We start from the raw sequence: 13,979 nt of genomic DNA, 5'->3' as shown, positions 1-13,979 counted from the left end.
TCACTCCTTGACCCCCTCTGCTCTTTACTCAGACATTCCCTTCTAGGTCAGCCTTCCCCTGTCTCCCCTGCTTTAATCTGGTCCTCACACTCCCCTACCCGCTGCTGTATTTCACGGGCCCCTTTCTGGATGTTCCTCGGTGGCGTTTGTACTCACCTAGCATAGAGTGTATTTTAGTTACTTATTCTATCGATTGCCTATCTCCTCCAGCAGAAGCTAAGCTTCTTAAGAGCCTGAGTCCTTGGTTTTGTCCATTGGCCCACAGCAGGCACTCAACGAACACTTGTTGAATGAAGAAGCAAACAGATCACAGACACAGTTTGGGAAACAGACCTTCACAGGAGATGTCAGAGTTGCAAGGCTTCTTCGGTAAGAGGAGAAGCCTGGGAGACAAAAGTGTGTGTGTGTGTGTGTGACGCAGCGATGCTTGCGGCCACCCTCACTTACAGGAAACAACGTGTAAGCGCTTGATGACTTATACGCGAGCGTGTTAACAGCATATATTAACCAGAGCCAACATTCATTCAATCACATCCTCACTCACTCATTCACCGGACACTTTGTGAGTGACAAGTCCACGTCCGGTGCTTTGCTAGAGACATCGGGTGGGCACTTCGCTGAGGAGATGGTCCCCGCTGCCGGGGCTTCTGCAGTTTGGTGACGAAGCCCCCTGCCCAGCACACAGATCTGGGAGGGTCCGGGCATTAAAGCAAACGGTAACCTCAGCAACACCTAATTAGGAAAGTAAATTCAAGGCAAGAAAATCAGCCTGCGTTTTGTCACCAAGAGGAAAGGATACTTGGATGAGTGGCCACTAGCGGGAATGTCCCCTTCCAGAGCACCCTGGAAGGATGCTGGAGGGAGGGAGGGAGGGAGGCGAGGAGGAGGGATTTCCCGGAAGTAGAAACTTCTCTCCTTCCCCTGGGGAAGTGGGTTACACACTAGAAAGGAGCCTCCGCTGTCCTGGGACGCCCTGCGCGTGGCATCATATGGCCTTGACATCTGTCCACAGGCACGTCTATAGGAGAGGCGGGCCGCTCCTCAACCGTGGGTGACACATCCTGCTCCCTTGGAAGACGTCCCCTGTCCGGGGTGGGGTCACGGCAGAGGGTGATCAAGCGTCCTTTCTGATGCCATCTGTGGGTGGCACCTGGGGCGCTGGCTGGGTGCCCAGGCACCTTGGATAGCTGCCTTTGTCACGACTTAGCATGACGTGTCTGCTTGACTTAGCTGTTGATGTTCGCACACAGCAAAGCGCACGGCCTCCGAGACTCTGCGTGTGTTTATTGGCGGGTCCTCCACGGCCACCCTTTTCCTAGACGGGCCTGCAGCACAGCCACGCACTTGCCCACATCGCTCGACCCCTGACCTCTCCACACCTGGTCTCTTCGATCCACACCACCAGCTCTCACCTCCCCGCCCCAGCTTCACCCCCATATCCTGGGCCCCATCTTTAAATTAGCCAGTGGGTCTGGTCCCAGCTTTTTCCAGCCTGGTCAAGGCTCACGGGAGGCCACCGGAGGGGGTCTCGTCTTCTGGAGGAGCTGAGGGTCCGGACCCTCTTTTCCCAGCCACTATCAGAAGTGGAGGTGTAGGTCTCCTGGCTTGGACCTCTGTGCCAGCCTCTTCCCTTCCTTCCTGCCAGGGATGAATCAGAAGAAAAGGAGGTGAGTTAGTGGTGGGGGGCTGGGCTGCACGAGGAGAGTGGCCCCAAGAGGCCTTGGACGGACGGCCAGCCCCTTTTCTTAGCTCCTGTGCATGCTGGTCCCCCACCTGGCCCCATTCCTGGCCTCTCTGGTTTACCCAAACCCTACCTGCCACCCCACAAGCCCTCCAAGGGTCCCTGCAACCCATCAGCAACTGCTGAGCTGTGAACGGCTCTTGCAGAAGCTGCCTTTGTATACCGTGGTCATCAACACCCCACCTTTAATGGCCTCTCAGTCCCCCAAAATTAAGCCCAAGCAATCCGCTCAGCTTCTAGGCCCAGGAAGGTGACGTTTCATACAATTTACTAGCTGGGCTCCCTTCTCTCTGACACCTGCACTGTCCTGCTGGGTCCCAGGGCCAACTTTGACCCTCAGATCCATCAGGCGTACGCTTCCTCCGTGAAAGAGTCCTTGCTACAGCCTGGCTCTCCCCTCTGCCACCCACTGGAGCCTCCTGCCTGCCCCTCCCACTCTCCTCCATCCCCCATCCCTCCCAGCCCAGCCAAGCCTCAGCGCCGCCCGTGAGCCCCTCTGGCCGCACCAACACGACTGAGCTCTCTCTTCCCTGATTTCCTGCTGCCCTTACAGTCAGTCCCCCATGATATCAGACGTCAGTGTTTTCTACTGGAAAGTATGTGAGATTTGGGGCCCAGTGTTCTGTGTTCAAGGTGTGCCTCTACCGTGCCCTGGGCTGAGAAAGCCAAGTCCCAACTCAGCCACCGGATGTGAAGGCGCGTTGCTGTAACTCCCACAAAGCCCTTCAAGAACAGGCCAGGGTTGCCTTGGACATGCTCCTCCAGGTCTCCTCCCCACCTCCACAGAGCCAAACATCTATCCCTCTGCCTCTCAGTCAAAAGGGGGGAAGTTTATCTAACTTGAGAGGACACATGTGCCCCCATGTTCATTGCCACACTAAGAGCCAAGACACGGAAGCAACCTAAGTGTCCATCAACAGAGGAACGGATAAAGAAGATGTGGTACATAGATACAATGGAATACTACTCAGCCATGAAAAAGAATGAAATAATGTCATTTGCAGCAACGTGGATGGACCTAGAGATTATCCTACTGAGGGAAGTAAGTCAGACAGAGAAAGACAAGTATCATGTAACATCACCTACGTGTGGGATCCAAGAAAATGATGCTGACAGTGCAGGGAATATATTTGCTAGTGATGATGTGGAAACACTGAGCACCGACTTAACCAAAAATTGTGGCAGAAAGAGGGCATACAGGTTCCTCTCAAGACAAGAGGTGCTGTCCCATCACACCGAGTAGAAGTCAAAGTTGCTACAGCAGCCCATGAGGCCCTACGCCTCGTGCCTCCCCACCCTACCGAGCTGACCTCATCCCCATCGCCCTCCCCTGCTCCCTGTGCTCCAGCAGCAAGGACCCCTCTGCTGTTCTGGTTCTCAGCTACACCCTCTGTCCTCCCACCTCAGGGCCTTTGCACCTGCCGTCGCTTGGTCTAGAAGGCCACCTCCCCACACACCCACGGGGCTCTCCTTCCCATCCTTCGGGTCGTTGCTCAGACGCCATTTCTCAATTGGGTCATCCCTGCCCCCGCTCCCTTAGTGAACACTGCGTTTCTTCCCAGCATGGTCCACATCACTCCCACGGGTGCTTACTCCTCTCCATATTACGTATAACCGTCCCTGTAGAGCACTGCCTCTATATAATGAGAGGCTGACAGCGATGTTTTCTTTCAGTGTTTCCTTACCCTCCCCACTGGAGTGAGAGCTCTGTGAGAACAGAAGCATTTACAGAGAAAAACGAAGGAAAATACCGGAAACTAACTGTTCAAATAATTAAAAGCGGTTGCCTTATCTAAGGACTTGAGTTCCTGGGGAGGAGAGAAGCAAGGCCTGCTGAGTTTCCTCAGAAGCCTTACAGTATTATTGGGCTTTTCAAATCATGGGCGGGTATGACTTTAACAAAAATTAAAATGATTCCTAAATGTACTGTTTTTCACCTCCCCCACCCCTAATCATATTTCATTCCAATGCCAAGGAAGTGAGGGCTAGATTTCCTATTTTTCGTGTTATTAGTCCTAGATGTTATCTCCTTCCTCTCGTCCACCTCTCTCTCTCTCTAACCCACCTCCTCCGATCCATCCCCAAGGCCGGAAGCTCCCACCTCCTCCATCGCTGTCAAATCCAATCACTTCTTTCTATCTCCATCACTATCGCTCTGGTGCCATCTTTCACCTGGATGTTGGCAAAAGTTTTGTAACGGGTCCGCCTGCATCCATCCAGTCCGTCCAACCCAGTGTCTCGTGCTGAGACTGCCTTGCTCCAAGTGTGCCCTTTCCTTTGTTCCCTTGGCAACCCCGTCTCTTGTACTCACCAAGTTAATCCCACCACAGGGCCTTCGGACATACTGTTCACTCTGCCTGGAATGACATTTCTGGAACCTTTGCCTATCTAACCTTCTTTATATAATTCAAATATCATTAAGTCAAAGCCTCCCATTTCAGGCTCTTATAGAACTGGTATGTGAATGTACTTTGTAACGCTTGTCACAGTTGCAGTTTTATACTGGGGTTTACTGGGTGAACATGTGCCTCTAGCCCCACCATCCCCACTAACACACACACCACATCATCATCATCATCGTCGTCATCAGTTCTGTTAAAGGAGGAAATCATTTGTTCCGTTTATCATTCTATCGCCATTGCCTAGCACACAACAGGAGCTCAGTAAATATTTATCAATAATTTGTTAAAACATTACCTTTTGCTACTGCAACAGGCAATATGTATTGCTTGGGTTTGAATAACATTTATTAATCTGCCTCACCTCTGCCCTAAAACTCTTAGGACTTGGAGACTGCATGCTTTTTTTAAAAAATAACTTTATTTAGTTATTTATATTTTAAATTTTGGCCGTTTTGGGTCTTCGTTGCTGCGCGCGAGCTTTCTCTAGTTGCGGCGAGCGGGGGCTACTCTTCCTTGCAGTGCGTGGGCTTCTCATTGCGGTGGCTTCTCTTGTTGTGGAGCACGGGCTCTAGAGCGCAGGCTTCAGTAGCTGTGGCACGTGGGCTTAGTTGCTCCACGGCATGTGGGATCTTCCCAGACCAGGGCTTGATCCCGTGTCCCCTGCATTGGTAGGCGGATTCTTAACCACTGCACCACCAGGGAAGTCCAGCACGTTTTTGTGTAAAGCCCTGCCACTCACTCCTCTATAAGCCTGTGGTTCCCATCTTTACATATAATTTCTGGAAATGTGTATTTATGTAAAGTCTGCAAAAGGTTGTGTTGTATGGGGTTTCTATGCTGGAGCACTAAGGTATGATGAAATCCTTCCTTACACTTTGTCTTGTAGATATAACATCCATATCTATTTCCAGCACTTCACACATGATCCTTCAATATGTTACCTTCCTTCATAATTCAACACACATTCAATTGGCTGAATCCCAGTGAAAAACTGATTCAGCACTTTCGGCAAGCCTAACGATTTTTATCTCCTCTCAGCTCTGCTAACAACTTTGCTTGGTGCTGTCAATTTCTTTGTGTTCCCCTCATTTTTATAAAACAAGGGCAAAAAAATGCAACGAAGTAGCAAAATTATTGCACATGCATAACTATACAGAAAAGATGGTGACATGGGCCGGCTGACAGGGCCGCCATGAGAACGACCATCTGTCAGCTAATGCACAAAATAACAAATCCAACATAAGATAGGGCATCGGGGGATCTAAATTTGAACACCTAATTTGAGCACCACTTGTTTATACTGCCTGTGCAATTAAGGACTACCTAGTAATCCAGTAATAATTTAACCCTTTGCTGAGTAAAGCAAGTTTGAATTCATCCATTTTTCCCTACTTATTCAGAACCGTATGATAAAACAAACATTCTTTAACGTTCCTTCTAAAAAGAATAAGGCTGCCAGGTTGTCTCCTTTAAATTAACTCCCCTTCAGACACAAGCTAAAATAGTCAGAGGGAGTCTTAAGTTTTTTACATCTGCGATATATTACAACTGAACAACGCAATTTGAGGATCCTCATGCGTATATTTTTAAAACACCCTTTCCTTTGCCCCCAAAATCAGCTCTTGGCAATTGCTATTGGGGGAGTCACATCTTCAAATGGGCTGCACTTCCCAGAGCTTGGGCCATGCCCCACGTGCAGGGGAATGTGAGGACCAGAATCTGGACGATCCTGCCTCTTGCTGGATCCAGTGCGAACCACTGACCATCTCAGTCTCGTGTCTACACTGGCTGGTCTTGTGTCGTGTCTACACTGGCTGGTCTAGACTCAACAGCTGTTTCCCAACCGCTCCGGCATTCCTGTGAGTGATGTGGAACTTGGCATCCCCTGAAACCTTGAGCTGGATCGAAGTTGCTGCTCCTCTGGGGTACGTCACCAAACCCTGTGCAACCCCCGAGAGATGGGGAGGCCGCATGCAGCAAGGTGAGGGCTACGTCAGGCTCCAGACACCCACAGGGAGACTGTTGGTCTCTCCCAAGTCTTAGGGTTCACCATTATCTTTAACAGCGTGCGGCCAAGACATGGAAGCAGCCTAAATGCCCATCGACAGAGGAATGGATAAAGAAGATGTGGTACATATATACAGTGGAATATTACTCAGCCATGAAAAAGAATGAAATAATGCCATTTGCAGCCACATGGATGGACCTGGAGATTGTCATATTGAGTAGAGTAAGTCACACAGAGAAAGAAAACGATCGTATATTGCTTACGTGCAGAATCTAAAAAGAAATGATACAAATGAACTTATTTACAAAACAGAAACAGACTCACAGACTTAGAGAGCGAACTTATGGTTACCAGGGGTGGAAGGGTCAGAGGAAAGGATAGATTGGGAGCTTGGGATCGACACGTACACACAGCTATATTTAAAATGGATAACCAACAAGGACCCACTATATAGCATAGCACAAGGAACTCTGCTCAATGTTACGTAACAACCTAAGTGGGAAAACGTAAAACTGAATCACTTCGCTGTACACCTGAAACGATCACAACCTTGTTATTCAACTATACTCCAATATAAAATAAAAAGTTAAAACAAAAGAGCATGTGGACATTATAATCAGCAACAAAAGGCAAACTACACAAGATGCCACTTAATGCCCGTCAAGTTAACAGCCACCCTTCCCAACCAGAACATTCAGAGCTGGTTGGTGACATAAATACTCTCACAGAGAGCTGGAATCTCTTCTGTTTGTCTTTTCATTTCTATCCATTGACCAAGGTGGAAATAATCCTTCTGATTCTAAAACGTACACACTCTTTGCCTTTGGAGTCACACAGAACCGGTTTTAGCCCAGTTACTTATATGGTGACCTCGTCTGGTCAATGGAAATAATAATTGAAGCTGTCTTACAGTGTGACGGTTTACGGTAATATTTTTGTGCAGCGCAATGTTTAGTAATTGGTAGCTGTGTCTATTATTGTTGTTAACGTACCTCTGGTCTTTTTCCTATGCATATATACATGTGTATAAATGTCAGTGTGCACTTTTTATGTTCCCACAAGGTGCTTTTGTGTGCCAAAAAGATTATTTAGAGGATCCATGGCTTTGATAAACAAATATTCAATTTATGAAGGTTATAAATCTTTCAACTGAGTTCTTCCGGAAGCTTCTGTGTTCAACGGACGCATTTTACTACTTCATTCATAAGCAGAGGTTGCCTGTGTTGTTTTTCGAAAGCCTGAACTCCTTTAGAGTCTTGGAAAGCAATAAGAGGAAAGCACCTTTAAAGATACATGTTATGAATGGAATGTTTGCGTCGCACCAAAATTCATACGCTGAAGCCCGAGCTCCCCACCCCAAGGGCAGCTATCTTTGGAGACGGGGCTTCTAAGGAAGTAACCAAGTTTAAATGAGGTGCGAGGGGTCCGTATACAAGAGACACTGGAGCTCGTGTGTGTGCCAAGAAAGGGTGATGTGAGGACACAGCCAGAAGGTGAGAAGGCGGCGGTCCTCAAAAATGGGAAGAGAGCCCTCCCCAGAAACTGAATCTGCTGGCACCTTGATCTTGGACATCCAGCCTCCAGAGCTATGAGAAAATAAATTTAATAATTTAATTACTTGTTTAAGCCACCCAATCTGTGACACTGCATTATGGTAGCCTTAGCAGACTGCTACAATATGAGAAGTAGAGATTCCTCCCTTACATCCAGGGAAAAAAAAAAAAAGTCAGAGGTCAGAGTAGGAGAAGAGCAGGGACCCAAACCCATTAGATGGTAGCATCCCCGAGATGGCCAGACTTCGGAGGGAACGGCTGTTGGTGCACTAAGGTGGCCAGACCCGAGACTGGGGTTCCCAGGACCCACAGTTAAATTTGAATTTCAAATGATTCTGCAATATTTGGGACCTTCTTATACTACAAAATTTCACTGTTATCTGAAATTCGAATTAACTGGGCATCCTGTATTTTATCTGGCAACCTACCCAGTACGGGTACAATTTTCTGAAGGGCATTTTAGTAATACAAAATGTCAGAATCCTTAAGGCATACACAATTGTTAGCACAAAAATTCCACTTCTGGGAATTTATTCACAAGAAATCATCAGCAAATAGATAAGCATGTACAGGTAAGGATACGTATTGCTTACAATCACGAAAAACAATTAATAGAAGAGTGGTTAAACTGTAATGGTATTTTTGTGTAAAATCTAAAATTTTGTTCTAAAAAATTTTGTTCTAAAATCTACACTTTAAGATGAAAAGATTTCCAGAATATATTATTGCATTTTAAAAGGTAATAAAGTTTATGTTTGATTTCATTTTTTAAAGTATTTTATATGTACAAGACACATAAATACACACTCACAAATCATCTGGAATAACTATACCAAGATGAAAGGAATGATCTCTGGATTGTGGGATTATTGGTGACTTATTTTGCTCTATACATCTTTATTCATTTTCAGCTGAACTTTGAACAACTCAGGGATCTAGGGTGCTGACCCTCCACACAGTCGGAAGTCTGAGTCACCCTCGTCCACATCCTCGGGTTCAACCAGCCTTGGACTGTGTGCTGTCGTGTGCATTTACTGAAAAAACTCTGTGTGAAAGTGGACCTGTTCAGTTCAAACCCATGTCCTTCAAGAATCAACTGCATTATCTTAATAATCTGGAGGGGGGGCGGGGAAGAACCAGTAACTTAAAAAAAAAGAATTATGCAAAAGCATTCTTGGATAATCTTAAAATCTGCAGCAGCAAGCCCTTGTGTGGATTTAGGAATTCCTCACCTAAAGTCAGGTACATGTTTCTTGTCCTAGTTTGGTGTTGATTTACCTAAGCTATGACATTTTTCTTTTGCTAAAGGGCGGCAAAGAAGAACCTGGTTGTAATAGATACTTGCTGTTTTGTTTGTTTGTTTGTTTGTTTGTTTGTTTGTTTGTTTGGGGAGGGAGACTGCTGCATTTTTGGTAACCCAGCACCTATGCTGTCTCTTCTTTTCCTTTCGGAGAACCAGCTCTCCTCTGGAAAAGCAATCTCCACACTCCACACTCAGCCCGTAGGCTTTGGGTGAAAGTGACTCCAGCACTGGCTCCAAGGCTGTGCATGTGACCCAGATATGTCCAGTCAGAGCAGACCACTCCCCTGGCCTAATAATCGGCCCAGATAAGAGAGTGAGGTGGAATTCTGACCAATGAAAATCAGATCATGGATTTTCCCAGGTCAATAAAAGACTCTGTTTGTTGGGCTAGAACCTGGGAGGATATGTCTGGAGCTACTAGCCATCTTACCATCATCTACAGTCAACATGGACAGCAGAATTACATTAAGAGGGATGAAAAAATGTCACTTCCTGGATCATGCTGGACTCGGAGACCAACTTTTTAAAAGAATTCTATTATTTTCAAATAACATACTATGGATCTTAGACTTATCTTGAATTTTCCAGCACAGGCTCTGGATAATTTAATTGATATAGGAATTAAATTAATTGAGTCTAATAGCACTAGCTAAAAGCGCTACTTATAGGTATGGGTAGAATTTCATGGGCGGAAATACCCTAAACAAGAGGAGGGTTGCTAGGCAACCTGTAGATTTAGGACATGTTCTACATTTAATGATTTTGTCTTGCTTCCCGTATTGGTCTTCTCAGGACAGCCTAAATGTCTCATACTCAGCTTTTTTCAATACATTACAAAACTTCAGCAGTTAGAGCTATTCATTAAATTACCTGGGCATCCTGGACTTTCATTTGCTAAATTTGGTAAAATTCATTTGCTAAAGGACTACTAAAGAGTCATTCGACCCCTACAACCTTCCATGCTTCGTCCTGTTCTATGGTATCCTGCTAAGGGAAGCCCAGTTGTAAATGAACTTTTATTAAACCCTTTTTGATTAAATTGGTTTGAGCCAGGGTTTTAGTCTCTTGTAACCAAAAGAAAGCTAACTGGCCCCATTTAATTATAGAACCACCAACACCTAAGTTCTATAGTCTAATTAAAATAATAACTATACTTTATTCATCACTTCCTGTGTTCAAGATATTTTAAATACATTATCTCATGAATAAGCCTACCCAGCCTTTGAGATAGACATTATTTTCTCTATTTCACAAATAAGGAATCTGAGGCTCCACGAGGTTAAATAATTACCCCAAATCACATAGCAAGATGGAAAGAACCAGGATACCAAGACACCAGCCTTACATTCCGCCACTGCACCACGCTACCTTCTGGTCTAGACTTAGAATTTTGGTCTCACATCACAGACAGAACTCTTTTGTTGGGCTTGGGTTCACTACTAGTTGAGCTAAAATAACCCCCAGAAAGTCTAACTTCCCACAGCTAGCTCTGGTTGAAGCCAAGCACAGGAAAAGCTCACGATAGAATCTCATTTAAAGTGGGTGGAGGAAGTCTCCTCGGTGCTTCCATTTTCCTCTAACTTCCCAGAAGCTATCAAGATCTGACAGCAAGTTTGGGGTTCACTTGAGTCGTGTCAAATGCCCAGCAGCATCACGCAACCTCCAGAGCATTAATCAAAGCTGACTCCATCGGTGGCGTTGGCTGGATAACTGCAAAGTTTCCACTTTATAAGCACACTGTCTTACGCCGTCTAAGATGGACATGAGCTATCTCCAGATTTCCAATAAATCATTTCTGTTTCTTATACTTATATGAAAATATAATAAAATGGTTCATGTGCATTTACCCGTGAGATGACATTCAATATGCAATTCATCTCGTTTGTTATTTCTCACAGTAACCCAACATCCCTCCCAAGAAACCGAGGTACAACACATAGGTGAGACCGTTCAAAGTCAGGCAGGCCAATGGCAGACAGATGAATCTGCCCGCTTTTCAGAAGCAACTGAGTCACCTGGACCATGGAATCACATTTCATTTAGGCTGCAAAGCGATCGGAGATCAAGGGAAGCGCTCTTGCTGTCCCCAGGTTCTGCTCTCCACCGAGAGCACCCACGATAATACCTGCAGCCTCTGGTGTGTGGATGTTGCGATGTTACAGTGCCCCAGGACAGCAAAGGTGGGAGATGGACACCTGTAGAAGCCTGGAGGGATGGAGACTGGCAGGCAAAGCTTTTCCTTCTGAATAACTCTATGTGTCAAACGGCTCCCCTTGATGACTTCCTGGCAGCCCTGACTATTTTATGGAGGAAGTTCCAGGCACAAAAGAGACGCTGTTCCTTCCCACCTGCTCCCAGCAGCTTGAGGGAAGGCATCTCTGGCTCCCTGAGGGTCAAGGGGAGCCAACGTGGCCAGAAGAGATGGGGTTTGTGAGACCCATGCCCCTGAGGTCAGCAGGATGGTGACACCTACCCCCACCCCACCTTCTCTCCACATCCTCCAAGAGCACGTGGGCCTCTTCCACTTTCAAGAAACTCTTAGAGGCAGACGGTTTCTGCAGCCTGGTGCAGCAGCGTCTCAAATACGACGGCTCTTTTCAAATCCACCTCCAACCCTCAGAGCCCACACTCAGCCCATCCATCCAAAGCTCCCAGCAGATGCTCAGTACGTGACCCAAACCTCTTCTACTTCGTTTCCCACAGGCGCCTTCCCTCAGGAGCACATCAGGGGCAGTAATTTGAAAGAGGTCTGTCCCCACACAGGCAGTGAAGGATCGCCTCGTCCACAATAATAAAACTGACCCCAAACAGCCGCCAGCCATGATACACAGTGTTGGTGATGAGACATCCCTCCCGACTATGGTGGACCACTCCTACACCTCTCCCCACGATGTGCTGGGCCAGGGCCTCCACTCTCTAGCCTCTTTCCCACTCCTGTCCTCACATCAGCCAGCATTTGGGATCATTCCAGAACAGCATCTGAGCAGGTCCTGTCTCTGATTGACAACGTTTGCTGCTCCCACGGGCATCAGAAGTTCCAATGCATCGAACTCCTAACAGCTTCATGGCTCTTCACCATCTGAGTCCAGCCTCTTTCTCCAGCCTCCCCTGCACCTTTTGCCCCACCCCATGTGTCCCAAGCTCCCAGTGCCTTGAACACATCCTCCTTTTCTTGGGTCCCCTTGCCTTTGCTCAAGCCGTTCCTGCTATTAAGAATTTTCTTTTTAATCCTAAAAACTCCTACTCATCCTGCAAGGCCCGGCTGATGCATTGACTTCTTTGGGAAACCTCTCCCGACCCCCTCCAGCCCCCAGGAGAATTCCCTACTCTTCCTTACCAGGAGCACCTGCCTCCCAGGAAGGCTAAATTCCTGATTCCGATCTCCATGAAACCAGCGGGAAAGTGGACTGAAAGCAACTTTGGAGTCTTGCTTTCTCCCCTTCCGGCAAGTCACTCCTAGGAGAGCTGTTCACAGATTTTGCCTCCAAGGTAGGAAGGAATAGGAAACCCCCCTTTGCCTGCAGTCCCAGCTGCGCGTTTCAACTCAGCCTTTTACCCCAGAGCCCTGAGTTGCAGGATCTGGAGGCTGCTTTGATGCTGATAAAATTGTCCCTTGGCTCCTTTGCCTGTCACTCCCCCAGTCAAAGCTCAGGGGTGATGAGAGGGGACAGCAGGCAGGATCTGGGTCCTCATGTAAAGCCTGCCTCACTACCTGCACCACTTAGCGCACCGTCTACTTGTGTCTGCCATGTACTGTGACCTCCTCCTTCCTCAAGATATTAGAGCTCTGCTCACCTTTGATTCTCCAGCACCTGGCTCATGTAGGCTTATTATAAGTGTCTGTTAAAAAAGAATAAGTGGGTACAAGACACCGAATAGGGTGCTTCCTCCACACCCTACTGATTCCCAGCCCCACTGCCATCCCCTGCCCTGCATCTTTGCCCCCAGAATCTCAGTTTTGTTCGAGTTTCTAAAAGCCAAATGCTCCAAAGAGCTTGGGTCCCTGTCCAGCCCTACAGGTGACTCTGGCTGAGCCTAAGTCAATCATGGCGATCCTACCCACCTCTGCCAAGATTGGTTTGGGCAGGTGTCCGAACCACAGCTAAGAGAGGCTGGTGGGAAGGTTTCCTTATTCTTAGAAAGGTTCTTCCCTTCTTGCCTTTGGACATGGTGCTGTGAAGATGTGATGCCTGGAACTGCTGCAGGCTTCTGTGGACACGAGGTGAGGGGAAGCCAAGTGAGCCTCAGAGAGCCGGACCCCCTGAGCCCTGCACCATGGCCGCGGGTGGCTGATTGCAAAAGTGGTTCAAACTTCCTGCCCTGCCCTTTACAATGTGATGTTGAAGCTCTTCCCACCACAAGGCAGAGTCTATTTCCCCATTTCTTGAGTCTGGGCTGGCCTAGTGATTTGTTAACATCTTACGGAAAAACCCAAATGAACTTGTTGGCCAAGTCAATAACCAATAGTAGGCGGCAGACGTAATGCCCCAATTCCGAACCTTGATCTCAAGAAGCCACGATGCTCCCACTCTTGCTCTTGGGCCCCTGCGTCCACCATGAGAAAAAGCCCAGACCACCTGCTAGAGGGATGGGAAAGACAGGCACAGAGAGCTCAGGCTCCCTGGCCAACAGCCAGCCAGTCCCCCAAAGCAGAGCCACCTGACAAACCAGAGCTGGCCACAGTGGCAGGAGGGGCACAGGTCAGACGGGACCAGAAGAGCCGCCTGGCTGAGCCCAGCCTAACCTGTCCGAACTGCTGAATTAGGAGCTAAAAATAGTAGCTAATGTTTCAACCCCTAAGTTTTGAAGTTAGTTACAGAGCAATAGCCCTCCCTCCTCAAAACTCCAAGTTCTATGAGATGATAAATGTCCTTTGTTTTTTTGCTTTTAAATGCCACTGTTATATGCAGCCAATAGCTCCCTGATATAGTCCTGTGAGGAAAAGATGAGACAAGGCCCCTGCCCTCAATGA

The 13,979-nt window shown here is 47.4% G+C and overlaps 1 long non-coding RNA gene across 2 annotated transcripts in view; it reads right to left on the bottom strand.

The window, feature by feature from the left end:
* LOC132434386 (uncharacterized) overlaps positions 1-13,979 on the bottom strand; it is a 69,511-nt gene that overhangs the window by 36,942 nt on the left and 18,590 nt on the right. For both annotated transcript variants that reach the window (XR_009521296.1, XR_009521295.1), the window contains exon 2: positions 157-1,638. This is a non-coding gene — a long non-coding RNA (uncharacterized lncRNA). The remainder of the gene's footprint in view (positions 1-156; positions 1,639-13,979) is intronic.

This window comes from Delphinus delphis, chromosome 11, assembly GCF_949987515.2.
Source record: "Delphinus delphis chromosome 11, mDelDel1.2, whole genome shotgun sequence".
NCBI classification, from domain to species: domain Eukaryota; kingdom Metazoa; phylum Chordata; class Mammalia; order Artiodactyla; family Delphinidae; genus Delphinus; species Delphinus delphis.
The sequence above is the reverse complement of the archived record's forward strand: the minus strand, read 5'-3'. Positions and strand labels throughout refer to the sequence as shown.